We start from the raw sequence: 15922 nt of genomic DNA on the forward strand, positions 1-15922 counted from the left end.
AACAGTGTCTTTCCCTCCGTCAGACTCTCTCTCCCACCTCTCCCCCTCTATGTCATTCTCTACCTCCCGTTTCTCTGCTTTCCTCAAATGCACTTCCTGATCGAGGCCTCGCGCGGTAACTAGGCTACAACTGCGTTCGTGTCGTCACACCGGGCAAGATGACGTCAAGGGAGATCGCCGTAATACCGAATCGGTTTTGCTGCTGAGGGTCTGAGTGGATGCAAGGAGGATCGTCAGGGAAGCGGAACCGGAGTGGTCGATCCTGTGGTGATGTCACAACAGCTGGGGAGATAATCCTCTGACCAGATGGAGATCACGGGCTGGCTCAGTGTGTGTGTGTGTGTGTGTGTGTGTGTGTGTGTGTGTGTGTGTGTGTGTGTGTGTGTGTGTGTGTGTGTGTGTAAGTGTGCAGTGTTGACTAGCTGTAACCCTCTGAGTCTTCACTCATCATCATCATCATCATACCCTCTCTCTCTATTCTCTCTGCATATCTATATAGCTCTCTCCCCTCTCTCATTCTCTCTCTGTGTCTCTCTCTCTCTCTCTCTCTGTGTGTGTCTCTGTCGCTCTGTCTCTCTACTTTCAAATTTCAATTTAAGGGACTTTATTGTCAGGGGAAACATGTTTACATTGCCAAAGCAAGTGATGTAGATAATAAACAAAAGTGAAATTAACAATACACAGTAAACATTACACACAGAAGTTCCAAAAGAATAAAGACATTACAAATGTCATATTATATGTATATATACAGTGTTGTAACAATATGCAAATAGTTAAAGTACAAAAGAGAAAATAAATAAACATAAATATGGGTTGTATTTACAATGGTGTTTGTTCTTCACTGGTTGGCCTTTTCTCGTGGCAACAGGTCACACATCTTGCTGCTGTGTGGATCTGTGTAATCTGAGGGAAATATGTGTCTCTGATATGGTCATACATTTGGCAGGAGGTTAGGAAGTGCAGCTCAGTTTCTACCTCATTTTGTGGGCATTGAGCACATAGCCTGTCTTCTCTTGAGAGCTAGGTCTGCCTACGGCGACCTTTCTCAATAGCAAGGCTATGCTCACTGAGTCTGTACATAGTCAAAGATGTGGGTCATTCACAGTGGTCAGATATTCTGCCACTCTCTGTTTCTCTCTCTCTCTCTGTCTCTCTCTTTCAATTCAATTCAATGGGCTTTATTGGCATGGGAAACATACAGTGCCTTGCGAAAGTATTCGGCCCCCTTGAACTTTGCGACCTTTTGCCACATTTCAGGCTTCAAACATAAAGATATAAAACTGTATTTTTTTGTGAAGAATCAACAACAAGTGGGACACAATCATGAACTGGAATGACATTTATTGGATATTTCAAACTTTTTTAACAAATCAAAACTGAAAAATTGGGCGTGCAAAATTATTCAGCCCCTTAAGTTAATACTTTGTAGCGCCACCTTTTGCTGCGATTACAGCTGTTAAGTCGCTTGGGGTATGTCTCTATCAGTTTTGCACATCGAGAGACTGAAATTTTTTCCCATTCTTCCTTGCAAAACAGCTCAAGCTCAGAGAGGGTGGATGGAGAGCATTTGTGAACAGCAGTTTTCAGTTCTTTCCAGATTCTCGATTGGATTCAGGTCTGGACTTTGACTTGGCCATTCTAACACCTGGATATGTTTATTTTTGAACCATTCCATTGTAGATTTTGCTTTATGTTTTGGATCATTGTCTTGTTGGAAGACAAATCTCTGTCCCAGTCTCAGGTCTTTTGCAGACTCCATCAGGTTTTCTTCCAGAATGGTCCTGTATTTGGCTCCATCCATCTTCCCATCAATTTTAACCATCTTCAGCTGAAGAAAAGCAGGCCCTAACCATGATGCTGCCACCACCATGTTTGACAGTGGCAATGGTGTGTTCAGGGTGATGAGCTGTGTTGCTTTTACGCCAAACATAACGTTTTGCATTGTTGCCAAAAAGTTCAATTTTGGTTTCATCTGACCAGAGCACCTTCTTCCACATGTTTGGTGTGTCTCCCAGGTGGCTTGTGGCAAACTTTGAACAACACTTTTTATGGATATCTTTAAGAAATGGCTTTCTTCTTGCCACTCTTCCATAAAGGCCAGATTTGTGCAATATACGACTGATTGTTGTCCTATGGACAGTCTCCCACCTTAGCTGTAGATCTCTGCAGTTCATCCAGAGTGATCATGGGCCTCTTGGCTGCATCTCTGATCAGTCTTCTCCTTGTAAGAGCTGAAAGTTTAGAGGGACGGCCAGGTCTTGGTAGATTTGCAGTGGTCTGATACTCCTTCCATTTCAATATTATCGCTTGCACAGTGCTCCTTGGGATGTTTAAAGCTTGGGAAATCTTTTTGTATCCAAATCCGGCTTTAAACTTCTTCACAACAGTATCTCGGACCTGCCTGGTGTGTTCCTTGTTCTTCATGATGCTCTCTGCGCTTTTAACGGACCTCTGAGACTATCACAGTGCAGGTGCATTTATACGGAGACTTGATTACACACAGGTGGATTGTATTTATCATCATTAGTCATTTAGGTCAACATTGGATCATTCAGAGATCCTCACTGAACTTCTGGAGAGAGTTTGCTGCACTGAAAGTAAAGGGGCTGAATAATTTTGAGTTTTTGATTTGTTAAAAAAGTTTGAAATATACAATAAATGTCGTTCCACTTCATGATTGTGTCCCACTTGTTGTTGATTCTTCACAAAAAAAATACAGTTTTATATCTTTATGTTTGAAGCCTGAAATGTGGCAAAAGTTCTCAAAGTTCAAGGGGGCCGAATACTTTCGCAAGGCACTCTATATAGTATACTAATGGTGTTCACTGTATGTTAAAATTGCCAAAGCAAGTGAAGTAGGTAATATAAAAAAGTGAAATAAAGAATAAAAATGAACAGTAAACATTACACTCACTGAAGTTCCAAAAGAATAAAGACGTTACAAATGTCATATGATGAATAGTCAAAATTTCCTTCAATTAGGGTCAGTCACAGTGGTCAGGTATTCTGCCACTCTCTGTTTAGGGTCAGTTACAGTGGTCAGGTATTCTGCCACTCTCTGTTTAGGGTCAGTCACAGTGGTCAGGTATTCTGCCACTGTGTACTCTCTGTTTAGGGTCAGTCAGTGGTCAGGTATTCTGCCACTCTCTGTTTAGGGTCAGTCACAGTGGTCAGGTATTCTGCCACTCTCTGTTTAGGGTCAGTCACAGTGGTCAGGTATTCTGCTACTGTGTCCTCTCTGTTTAGGGTCAGTCACAGTGGGCAGGTATTCTGCCACTCTCTGTTTAGGGTCAGTCACAGTGGTCAGGTATTCTGTGTCCTCTCTGTTTAGGGTCAGTCACATTGGTCAGGTATTCTGCCACTCTCTGTTTAGGGTCAGTCACATTGGTCAGGTATTCTGCCACTCTCTGTTTAGGGTCAGTCACATTGGTCAGGTATTCTGCCACTCTCTGTTTAGGGTCAGTCACAGTGGTCAGGTATTCTGCCACTCTCTGTTTAGGGTCAGTCACAGTGGTCAGGTATTCTGCCACTCTCTGTTTAGGGTCAGTCACAGTGGTCAGGTATTCTGCCACTGTGTACTCTCTGTTTAGGGTCAGTCACAGTGGTCAGGTATTCTGCCACTCTCTGTTTAGGGTCAGTCACAGTGGTCAGGTATTCTGCCACTGTGTCCTCTCTGTTTAGGGTCAGTCACAGTGGTCAGGTATTCTGCCACTGTGTCCTCTCTGTTTAGGGTCAGTCACAGTGGTCAGGTATTCTGCCACTGTGTCCTCTCTGTTTAGGGTCAGTCACAGTGGTCAGGTATTCTGCCACTCTCTGTTTAGGGTCAGTCACAGTGGTCAGGTATTCTGCCACTGTGTCCTCTGTTTAGGGTCAGTCACAGTGGTCAGGTATTCTGCCACTGTGTACTCTCTGTTTAGGGCCAGTCACAGTTCAGGTATTCTGCCACTCTCTGTTTAGGGTCAGTCACAGTGGTCAGGTATTCTGCCACTGTGTCCTCTCTGTTTAGGGTCAGTCACAGTGGTCAGGTATTCTGCCACTGTGTACTCTCTGTTTAGGGTCAGTCACAGTGGTCAGGTATTCTGCCACTCTCTGTTTAGGGTCAGTCACAGTGGTCAGGTATTCTGCCACTCTCTGTTTAGGGTCAGTCACAGTGGTCAGGTATTCTGCCACTGTGTACTCTCTGTTTAGGGTCAGTCACAGTGGTCAGGTATTCTGCCACTCTCTGTTTAGGGTCAGTCACAGTGGTCAGGTATTCTGCCACTGTGTCCTCTCTGTTTAGGGTCAGTCACAGTGGTCAGGTATTCTGCCACTCTCTGTTTAGGGTCAGTCACAGTGGTCAGGTATTCTGCCACTGTGTACTCTCTGTTTAGGGTCAGTCACAGTGGTCAGGTATTCTGCCACTGTGTACTCTCTGTTTAGGGTCAGTCACAGTGGTCAGGTATTCTGCCACTCTCTGTTTAGGGTCAGTCACAGTGGTCAGGTATTCTGTGTCCTCTCTGTTTAGGGTCAGTCACAGTGGTCAGGTATTCTGCCACTCTCTGTTTAGGGTCAGTCACAGTGGTCAGGTATTCTGTCCTCTCTGTTTAGGGTCAGTCACAGTGGTCAGGTATTCTGTCCTCTCTGTTTAGGGCCAGTCACAGTGGTCAGGTATTCTGCCACTCTCTGTTTAGGGTCAGTCACAGTGGTCAGGTATTCTGCCACTGTGTCCTCTCTGTTTAGGGTCAGTCACAGTGGTCAGGTATTCTGCTACTGTGTCCTCTCTGTTTAGGGTCAGTCACAGTGGTCAGGTATTCTGCCACTGTGTCCTCTCTGTTTAGGGTCAGTCACAGTGGTCAGGTATTCTGCCACTGTGTCCTCTCTGTTTAGGGTCAGTCACAGTGGTCAGGTATTCTGCCACTGTGTACTCTCTGTTTAGGGCCAAATAGCATTCTAGTTTGTTCTGTTTGTTTTGTTCATTCTTTCCAATGTGTCAAGTCATTTTCGTTTTTGTTTTCTCATGATTTGGTCCAGAGTTTACGGCAGGAATCTGGTGGATTCTAGTTGTGTTTGTGAAGAGTCCGGGAGGCATCAGCTGTGTAGCCGAGTGATACGGGGCTGGGCCACTCGGGGGCAGCTAGCTAGCTGTGATGATCTGGAGTAATGGTCCTGGGTTTCATGGTAGGAATCCGGATTGGAAAGTGGGGAAAACATTCCGATATGCAGACAGGCAGGCTGGCAATTATTAACCAGGCTAAAAGCGGCTGGTGTCTGTGCTAAAGGTAAAGGCCGCTAGCAGTGGCTAACAATGACTAAATAGCTGGTAGCTAATTAGCTGGTTAGCTTCTGATGGCTAGCTGCTGATGGAGGTTCTGATGCCTAGCTTCTGATGGAGGTTCTGGCTATAAGGTCTAAAAATAGCACATCCGTATCACATTGGGTGAGGTGGGTTGCCGGAAGGTATATTTAATTTAAAAAATGGAAAAATATATTGTAATATATAGAAAAACAATTACAGAATGAGAATGACAAACAATGTCTGCACTGCTAGGCCATCGTGGAACATAATGTTAAAAGTGAATTTGAGGAATTTATTTCCTTCTTAACTTGTTGAATCTAGGGGCCATTTTTTTTTTTTTTTTTTTTTTAAACGTTCCCAAAGTAAACGGGCTATTTTTCAGGACCATAAAATAGAATATGCATATAATTGACAGCTTAGGATAGAAAACTGTAAAGTTTAAAAAACTGTGAAGATATTGTCTGTGTCACAAATCTCGCTGAAGATGGTGCCTCTTTCTGTTCGGGGGCGCTCGGCGGTCGTCGCTGCCTGGGTTTCATGGCCTATTAGCTGCCATCGATTCCCTTTCCGTTTGTTTCTGTTTATTGGGTAATTGGGTACACCTGTTTTGAGTTAGGTTTTGTTTGTAGGCTATTTAAGGGCACTAGGCCCGCTGGGTATTTGTTCGGGCTTGTTTCCTGTTATCGATGTATGAGTGTAATCAGTATTTTCCGGACAGTTTTAGTCCGTTGCATTTTGGACGGGTTGTTTCATGCGCCCTGTTTTGCATGTCGTGGCTCCACAGTCTATGGAATAAAATATCCACGAACTGAATTACCTGCTCTCTGCGCTTGACTCCTCCACTCACCATCATTAGAAGTTGTAACAGTCTGTGAGTATAACAGAACTGATATTGCAGGCAAAATAATGAGAAAAATCCAATCAGGAACGCAGCGGTTTCTAAATTCAAGTCCCTTCCTATGTTTCCCTATTGAGCAATGAATGAGATATCAACGAGATTCCTTTTTCTATGGCTTCCTTAATGTGTCTATTATCACAAGACATAGTTTCAGGCTTTTATTTTGAAAAATGAGCCTGAGCGACAACATTGCGTCCACCTGATGGCTCTTTGTGTATTTCTCACGCAAAAGACAGAGGTAGCCATTTTTCCACCCGGTCCTACTGAAAAAAGCTCTGTCCCAGTTGATATATTATCGAAAATATATTTGAAAAACACCTTGAGGATTGATTATAAACAACGTTTGGCATGTTTCTGTTGATATTATGGAGCTAATTTGGAATATATTGTCGTGACCGCAATTTGCGGTCATTTTCTCAGCCAAACATGAAGAACTAACTTTTTGGCTACAAAAAAAAACATTTTTTCTGGAAAAAAGAAACATTGGCTATCTAACTGGGAGTCTCGTGAGTGAAAACATCCGAAGCTCATCAAATGTAAACGATTTAATTTGATTGCTTTTCTAATTTTCGTGACCAGATTGCCTGCTGCTAGTTAGGCATAATGCTATGCTAGGCTATCGATAAACTTACACAAATGCTTGTCTTGCTTTGGCTGTAAAGCATATTTTTTCAAAATCTGAGATGACAGGGTGATTAACAAAAGGCTAAGCTGTTTTTGAATATATTTCACTTGTGATTTCATGAATATTAATATTTTCTGGTAAGATTTTTTTGTCCGTTGCGTTATGCTACTTAGTGTCAGTTGATGACAATTCTCCCGGATCCGGGATGGGTAGTTACAAGAGTTAACTACAGGATAGTATTATTGCTATTCATGGAAACATGGTTATAATGGACATTGGTGTTGACCGTTGACCTTTACCCTCAGGTGATGTCATCACCCAGAGTCTGTAAAGTGTTAACGGGACACTACCTCATGTTGAGTTGGGTGTATCCTGTTTTCTACCGTTTGTACGTGGACGTACCCCTTTATTTTGTAGTAATGTTTTTTGAATACACCTTTTTCTACCCAATTTTGTTGTATCCAATTTGTAGTTACAGCCTTGTCCTATCGCTGCAACTCCCGTGTGGACTCGAGAGAGGCGAAGGTCAAGAGCCGTGCATCCTCCGAAACACAACTGCTTCTTGACAAAATGCCTGCTTAACCCGGAAGCCAGGTCGCACCAACGTGTCTGAGGAAACACACTGAGTGTGCAAGATGGTCGTCCCGCCGTCTGGCCATTCTCAAGTCATGGACGAGGTTAATGAGGCTCACCCGGGTGCCTCCCGGGTGACAAGTTTAGCCAGATCTTTGATCGGGGTGGCCAAACATGGAGATCAAGTGTTCTGAGTGCCAGATCAGCCAGAAGATGATGATGATCCAGGTTGCATGTAGACAGAGGGCCTTTTGTGAGTCAGATGTTCCTTGTCATGGCGTCACTCCAAGTGGCTGGAGGTTCACATTATGAGCAACAACAACCATCGAGAAGCTCCACCAGTTGTTTGCAACCCACGGTCTGCCTGACAACCTTCACCTGTGAATTGTTTCAAGAATTCATGCAGAGAAACGGGATTTGTCCGCAGCCTTCCATTTCACCCAGCCTCGAACGGCTTAGCGGAGTGGGATGTGCAGATACCGAAAGAAGGGCTCAAAACGATGAATGGGGGAACCATTGCAAACAATTTCTCTCAGTTCTTGTTCCAGTACCACATCAAGACACAAACAACAGCCGGACAGACTCCAGCTGAGATGCTGATGGGCACCTGGACCTACTGCATCCAGACATCAAAGCTCACCTGGACCTACTGCATCCAGACATCAAAGCTCACCTGGACCTACTGCATCCAGACATCAAAGCTCATCCAGATCCATCAAAGCTCACCTGGACCTACTGCATCCAGACATCAAAGCTCACCTGGACCTACTGCATCCAGACATCAAATCTCACCTGGACCTACTGCATCCAGATATCAAAGCTCACCTGGACCTACTGCATCCAGACATCAAAGCTCACCTGGACATACTGCATCCAGACATCAAAGCATCCACTGCATCCAGACATCAAAGCTCACCTGGACATACTGCATCCAGACATCAAAGCTCACCTGGACCTACTGCATCCAGACATCAAAGCTCACCTGGACCTACTGCATCCAGACATCAAAGCTCACCTGGACCTACTGCATCCAGACATCAAAGCTCACCTGGACCTACTGCATCCAGACATCAAAGCTCACCTGGACCTACTGCATCCAGACATCAAAGCATGGGTGGATCCAGACATCAAAGCTCACCTGGACCTACTGCATCTAGACATCAAAGCATGGGTGGAACAGGAGAAACAAAAAGAGAGACATGATCACATGACCACCACACAAGAGAGACAGTTAAAATCCACAACTTCACAAGCTGCCACTCACAGTCAGTCAGTGAGGTAGTAAGGCAGCCAGTTATTCAGCTAGTCAGCTAACCAGTCAGTCAGTCAGTCAGCCATTCAGTCAGTCAGCTAGTCAGCCAGTCAGTCACTCATTCATGTATTTATTAATTCAGTCAGCCAGTCTGTCATTTCACCAGCCAGTCAGTAAGTAATTCAGTCAGTCAGCCAGTCAGTCAGTCATTGATTCAGCCAGTCAGTCAGTAATTAAGTCAGCTAACCAGTCAGTCAGCCAGTCATTCAGTCAGTCAGCCAGTCATTCAGTCAGTCAGTCAGTTATCCATTCATTGAGTCAGCCAGTCCGTCATTGAGTCTCTAAGTCATTCAGTCAGTAAGCAAATCAGCCATGCAGTCAGTCAGCCGGTAGATTCAGTCAGTCAATCTGTCAGTTTGTCAGCTAGTCATTAATTAATTCAGTCAGCCACTCAGTCAGTCATTCAACGAGCCAGTCATTCAGTAAGTTGGTTATTCAGTCAACCAGCCAGTCAGTCAGTCCACAAGTCAGCCAGTCAGTAAGTCATTCAGTCACCCACACAGTCAGTCAGCCAGTAATTCAGTCATTCACTCACTCAGTCAGTCATTCATTCAGTCAATCTGTCAATCAATCACTCCGTCAGTCATTCAGTCAGCCAGTCAGTCATTCAGTCATTCATTTGGACAGTCAATCAGTGAGCCAGTCAGTTATTCAGTCAGCCAGTCAACTAGTCATCAAACCAGTCAGTCAGCCCACAAGTCAGCCAGTCAGTAAGTAATTCAGTCAGCTAGTAAATCATTCAGTCATTCATTCAGTTAGTCAGGTAGTCAGCTAGCCAGCCATTCAGCCAGTCAATCATTCATTCATTCAGCCAGTCAGTCAGTCATTAATTTGGCTTTTTATTTTCAACCAGTCAGTCAGTCAGCCAGTTAGTCAGCCAGTCAGTCACCCAGCCAGTTAGTAAGTCAGCCAATCAGTAATTTAGGCAGCCAGTCAGTAAGTCCTTCAGTCAGTCATTCGGTCAGCCAGTCAGTCATTCAGTCACCCACCAGCCAAGCAGCCATTAAGCCAGTCATGCAGTCAGTCAATTAACAGCCAGTCAAGCAGTCACTCAGCCAGTAATTCAGTCAGCCATTCAGTCAGTCAGCTAGTCAACCAGCCAGCCAACCAGTCAGTTATTGAGTCAATCTGTCAGCCAGTCATTCAACCATTCAGTCATTCAGTCATTATGTAATTTTGTCAGTTAGACAGTCAGTCATTCAGTCAGCCAGTCAGCAGTCAGCCAGTCAGTCAGAAAACCAATCAGTCAGCCAACCAGCCACCCAGTCAGTCAGCCACTCAGTCATTCATTGAGCCAGTCAGTCATGCAGTCAGTCAGTCAACCAGCCATTCAAGCAGCCAGTCAATCAGTCATTCAGTCAGCCAAGCAACAGCCAGTCAAGCAGTCAGTCAGCCAATCATTCAGTCATTCAGTCAGCCAGACAGTCATTCATCGAGCCAGTCTGTCATTCAGTCAGCCAGTCAGTCAGTCAGCCATTCGGTCAGCCAGTCAGTCAAGCAGCCAGTCCGTTTCTGAATTAATCAGTCAGCCAGTCGGTCATTCAGCCAGCCAGTCAATATCTCATTCGGTCAGTTAGACAGTCAGTCATTCAGTCAGACAGTCAGCCAGTCAGTCAGAAAACCAATCAGTAATTCATGCATTTATTTAGTCAGTCAGTCAGTCAATCAGTTAGTCAGTCAGTCAGTCAGTAAATCAGTCTGTCAGCAGGTGAGCCAGCGAGTCATTCAGTCAGCCAGTCATTCATTCAGCCAGCCAGTCATTCAGTCAGTCAGTTAGCCAGTCAGTCAGTCATTCAGCCAGTCAACCATCGGTCATTCAGTCACCCATCTAGCCAAGCAGCCAGTCAGTAAGTCATTCAGTCAGCCAGCAAGCCAGTCAGCCAGCAAGCCAGTTAAGCAGTCAGCCAGTCAGTAAGTCATTCCGTCAGCCAGCCAAGCAGCCAGTCAGCCACTCAGTCAGTATGTCATTCAGCCAGCCAAGCAGTCAGCCAGCCAGCCAAGCAACCAGTCATGCAGCCAGCCAGCCAAGCAACCAGTCATGCAGCCAGCCAGCCAAGCAGTCAGCCTGTCAGCCAGTCATCCAGCCATCCAGGCAGCCAAGCAGTCAGTTAGCCAGCCAAGTAGTCAGCCAGTCTGCTAGCCAAGCATTCAGTCAGCCAGCCAGCCAGCCAAGCAGTCAGTTAGCCAGCCAAGTAGTCAGCCAGTCTGCCAGCCAAGCAGTCAGTCAGTCAGTCAGTCAGCCAGCCAGCCAGCCAGCCAAGCAGTCAGTCAGCCAGCCAGCCAGCCAGCCAGCCAGTCTGCCAGCCAAGCATTCATTCAGCCAGCCAGCCAGCCAACCAGCCAGCCAAGCAGTCAGTCAGTCAGTCCTTCTATGAGATAATACTGCAGCTTTCTAACAACAGCCAAGCAACCAGTCATGCAGCCAGCCAGCCAAGCAGTCAGTTAGCCAGCCAAGTAGTCAGCCAGTCTGCCAGCCAAGCATTCAGTCATCCAGCCAGCCAGCCAGCCAAGCAGTCAGTTAGCCAGCCAAGCAGTCAGCCAGTCTGCTAGCCAAGCATTCAGTCAGCCAGCCAGCCAGCCAGCCAAGCAGTCAGTTAGCCAGCCAAGTAGTCAGCCAGTCTGCCAGCCAAGCATTCAGTCAGTCAGTCAGTCAGCCAGCCAGCCAAGCAGTCAGTCAGTCAGCCAGCCAGTCTGCCAGCCAAGCAGTCAGTCAGTCAGTCCTTCTATGAGATAATACTGCAGCTTTCTAACAACTAAGAAATGTTTCTGTTGAGAGAGTGACACAGAGATAGAGACTGATATATACAGTTGAAGTCAGAAGTTTACAGCTAAGAAATGTTTCTGTTGAGAGAGACACAGAGATAGAGACTGATATATACAGTTGAAGTCAGAAGTTTACAGCTAAGAAATTTTTCTGTTCAAAGAGAGAGACAGAGATAGAGACCGATATATACAGTTGAAGTCAGAAGTTTACAACTAAGAAATGTTTCTGTTGAGAGAGTGACATAGAGATAGAGACTGATATATACAGTTGAAGTCAGAAGTTTACAGCTAAGAAATGTTTCTGTTCAAAGAGAGAGACAGAGATAGAGACTGATATATACAGTTGAAGTCAGAAGTTTACAGCTAAGAAATTTTTCTGTTCAAAGAGAGAGACAGAGATAGAGACCGATATATACAGTTGAAATCAGAAGTTTACAACTAAGAAATGTTTCTGTTCAAAGAGAGACAGAGATAGAGACCGATATATACAGTTGAAGTCAGAAGTTAACAACTAAGAAATTATTTTATTTCTTTCATCACATTCCCAGTGGGTCAGAAGTTTACATACACTCAATTAGTATTTGGTAGCATTACCTTGAGTTGTTTAACTTGGGTCAAACGTTTCAGGTAGCCTTCCACCAGCTTCCCACAATAATTTGGGTGAATTTTGGCCCATTCCTCCTGACAGAGCTGGTGTAACTGAGTCAGGTATGTAGGCCTCCTTGCTCGCACACACTTTTTCAGTTCTGCCCACAGATTTTCGAAAGGATTGAGGTCAGGGCTTTGTGATGGCCACTCCAATACCTTGACATTGTTGTCCTTAAGCAATTTCGCCACAACTTTGGAAGTATGCTTGGGGTCATTGTCCATTTGGAAGACCCATTTGCAACCAAACCTTAACTTCCTGACTGATGTCTTGAGATGTTGCTTCAATATATCCACATCATTTTCCTGCCTCATAATTCCATCTATTTTGTGAAGTGCACCAGTCCCTCTTGCAGCAAAGCACCCCCACAACATGATGCTGCCACCCCCGTGCTTCACTGTTGGGATGGTGTTCTTCGGCTTGCAAGCCTCCCCCTTTTTCCTCCAAACATAACGATGGTCATTATGGCCAAACACTTCTATTTTTGTTCCATCAGAGCAGAGCACATTTCTCCAAAAAGTACAATCTTTGTCCCCATGTGCAGTTGCAAACCATAGTCTGTTTTTTTATGGCAGTTTTGGAGCAGTGGCTTCTTCCTTGCTGAGTGGCCTATCAGGTCATGTCAATATAGGACTCGTTTTACTGTGGATATAGATACCTTTGTACCTGTTTCCTCCAGCATCTTCATAAGGTCCTCTGCTGTTGTTCTGGGATTGATTTGCACTTTTCGCACCAAAGTACGTTCATCTCTAGGAGACAGAACGCGTCTCCTTCCTGAGCGGTATGACGGCTGCGTAATCCCATGGTGTTTATACTTGCGTACTATTGTTTGTACAGATGAACTTGGTACCTTCAGGCGATTGGAAATTGCTCCCAAGGATGAACCAGACTTGTGGAGGTCTACAATTTTTTCTGAGGTCTTGGCTGATTTCTTTTGATTTTCCCATGATGTCAAGCAAAAAGGCACTGAGTTTGAAGGTCGGCCTTGGAATACATCCACAGGTACACCTACAATTGACTTAAATTGACTCAATTAGCCTATCAGAAGCTTCATACTGCATCCAGACATCAAAGCTCACCTGGACCTACTGCATCCAGACATCAAAGCTCACCTGGACCTACTGCATCCAGGCATCAAAGCTCACCTGGACCTACTGCATCCAGACATCAAAGCTCACCTGGACCTACTGCATCCAGACATCAAAGCTCACCTGGACCTACTGCATCCAGACATCAAAGCTCACCTGGACCTACTGCATCCAGACATCAAAGCTCACCTGGACCTACTGCATCCAGACATCAAAGCATGGGTGGAACGGAGGCAGGAGAAACAAAAAGAGAGACATGATCACATGACCACCACACAAGAGAGACAGTTAAAATCCACAACTTCACAAGCTGCCACTCACAGTCAGTCAGTGAGGTAGTAAGGCAGCCAGTTATTCAGCTAGTCAGCTAACCAGTCAGTCAGTCAGTCAGCCATTCAGTCAGTCAGCTAGTCAGCCAGTCAGTCACTCATTCATGTATTTATTAATTCAGTCAGCCAGTCTGTCATTTCATCAGCCAGTCAGTAGGTAATTCAGTCAGTCAGCCAGTCAGTCAGTCATTGATTCAGCCAGTCAGTCAGTAATTAAGTCAGCTAACCAGTCAGTCACCAGTCATTCAGTCAGTCAGCCAGTCATTCAGTCAGTCAGTCAGTTATCCATTCATTGAGTCAGCCAGTCCGTCATTGAGTCAGTAAGTCATTCAGTCAGTAAGCAAGTCAGCCATGCAGTCAGTCAGCCGGTAGATTCAGTCAGTCAATCTGTCAGTTTGTCAGCCAGTCAGCTAGTCATTAATTAATTCAGTCAGCCACTCAGTCAATCATTCAACGAGCCAGTCATTCAGTAAGTCGGTTATTCAGTCAGACAGCCAGCCAGTCAGTCCACAAGTCAGCCAGTCAGTAAGTAATTCAGTCAGCTAGTAAATCATTCAGTCATTCATTCAGTTAGTCAGGTAGTCAGCTAGCCAGCCATTCAGCCAGTCAATCATTCATTCATTCAGCCAGTCAGTCAGTCATTAATTTGGCTTTTTATTTTCAACCAGTCAGTCAGTCAGCCAGTTAGTCAGCCAGTCAGTCACCCAGCCAGTTAGTAGGTCAGCCAATCAGTAATTTAGGCAGCCAGTCAGTAAGTCCTTCAGTCAGTCATTCGGTCAGCTAGTTAGCCGGTCAGCCAGTCAGTCATTCAGTCACCCACCAGCCAAGCAGCCATTAAGCCAGTCATGCAGTCAGTCAATTAACAGCCAGTCAAGCAGTCACTCAGCCAGTAATTCAGTCAGCCAGTCAGTCAGTCAGTCAGTCACTCAGTCAGCTAGTCAACCAGCCAGCCAACCAGTCAGTTATTGAGTCAGTCATTCAACCATTCAGTCATTCAGTCATTATGTAATTTTGTCAGTTAGACAGTCAGTCATTCAGTCAGCCAGTCAGCAGTCAGCCAGTCAGTCAGAAAACCAATCAGTCAGCCAACCAGCCACCCAGTCAGTCAGCCACTCAGTCATTCATTGAGCCAGTCAGTCATGCAGTCAGTCAGTCAACCAGCCATTCAAGCAGCCAGTCAATCAGTCATTCAGTCAGCCAAGCAACAGCCAGTCAAGCAGTCAGTCAGCCAATCATTCAGTCATTCAGTCAGCCAGACAGTCATTCATCGAGCCAGTCTGTCATTCAGTCAGCCAGTCAGTCAGTCAGCCATTCGGTCAGCCAGTCAGTCAAGCAGCCAGTCCGTTTCTGAATTAATCAGTCAGCCAGTCGGTCATTCAGCCAGCCAGTCAATATCTCATTCGGTCAGTTAGACAGTCAGCCAGTCAGTCAGAAAACCAATCAGTAATTCATGCATTTATTTAGTCGGTCAGTCAGTCAATCAGTTAGTCAGTCAGTCAGTCAGTAAATCAGTCTGTCAGCAGGTGAGCCAGCGAGTCATTCAGTCAGCCAGTCATTCATTCAGCCAGCCAGTCATTCAGTCAGTCAGTTAGCCAGTCAGTCAGTCATTCAGCCAGTCAACCATCAGTCATTCAGTCACCCATCTAGCCAAGCAGCCAGTCAGTAAGTCATTCAGTCAGCCAGCAAGCCAGTCAGCCAGCAAGCCAGTTAAGCAGTCAGTCAGTCAGTAAGTCATTCAGTCAGCTAGCCAAGCAGCCAGTCAGCCACTCAGTCAGTATGTCATTCAGCCAGCCAAGCAGTCAGCCAGCCAGCCAAGCAACCAGTCATGCAGCCAGCCAGCCAAGCAGTCAGCCTGTCAGCCAGTCATCCAGCCATCCAGCCAGCCAAGCAGTCAGTTAGCCAGCCAAGTAGTCAGCCAGTCTGCCAGCCAAGCATTCAGTCAGTCAGTCAGCCAGCCAGCCAAGCAGTCAGTCAGTCAGCCAGCCAGTCTGCCAGCCAAGCAGTCAGTCAGTCCTTCTATGAGATAATACTGCAGCTTTCTAACAACTAAGAAATGTTTCTGTTGAGAGAGACACAGAGATAGAGACTGATATATACAGTTGAAGTCAGAAGTTTACAGCTAAGAAATGTTTCTGTTGAGAGAGAGACACAGAGATAGAGACTGATATATACAGTTGAAGTCAGAAGTTTACAGCTAAGAAATGTTTCTGTTCAAAGAGAGAGACAGAGATAGAGACCGATATATACAGTTGAAGTCAGAAGTTAACAACTAAGAAATTATTTTATTTCTTTCATCACATTCCCAGTGGGTCAGAAGTTTACATACACTCAATTAGTATTTGGTAGCATTACCTTCGAGTTGTTTAACTTGGGTCAAACGTTTCAGGTAGCCTTCCACCAGCTTCCCACA

The 15922-nt window shown here is 45.3% G+C and overlaps 1 long non-coding RNA gene across 2 annotated transcripts in view; it reads right to left on the reverse strand.

Annotated features, from left to right (window-relative positions):
• The window catches only part of LOC135543982 (uncharacterized), a 35377-nt gene extending 35215 nt beyond the window's left edge, over positions 1 to 162 (reverse strand). For both annotated transcript variants that reach the window (XR_010456282.1, XR_010456283.1), the window contains exon 1: positions 1 to 162. This exon is cut by the window's left edge and continues 73 nt beyond it. This is a non-coding gene — a long non-coding RNA (uncharacterized LOC135543982).
• Between the last annotated feature and the right edge of the window lie 15760 nt (positions 163 to 15922).

This window comes from Oncorhynchus masou, chromosome 8 (assembly GCF_036934945.1).
Source record: "Oncorhynchus masou masou isolate Uvic2021 chromosome 8, UVic_Omas_1.1, whole genome shotgun sequence".
In the NCBI taxonomy this organism is placed as follows: Eukaryota; Metazoa; Chordata; class Actinopteri; order Salmoniformes; family Salmonidae; genus Oncorhynchus; species Oncorhynchus masou.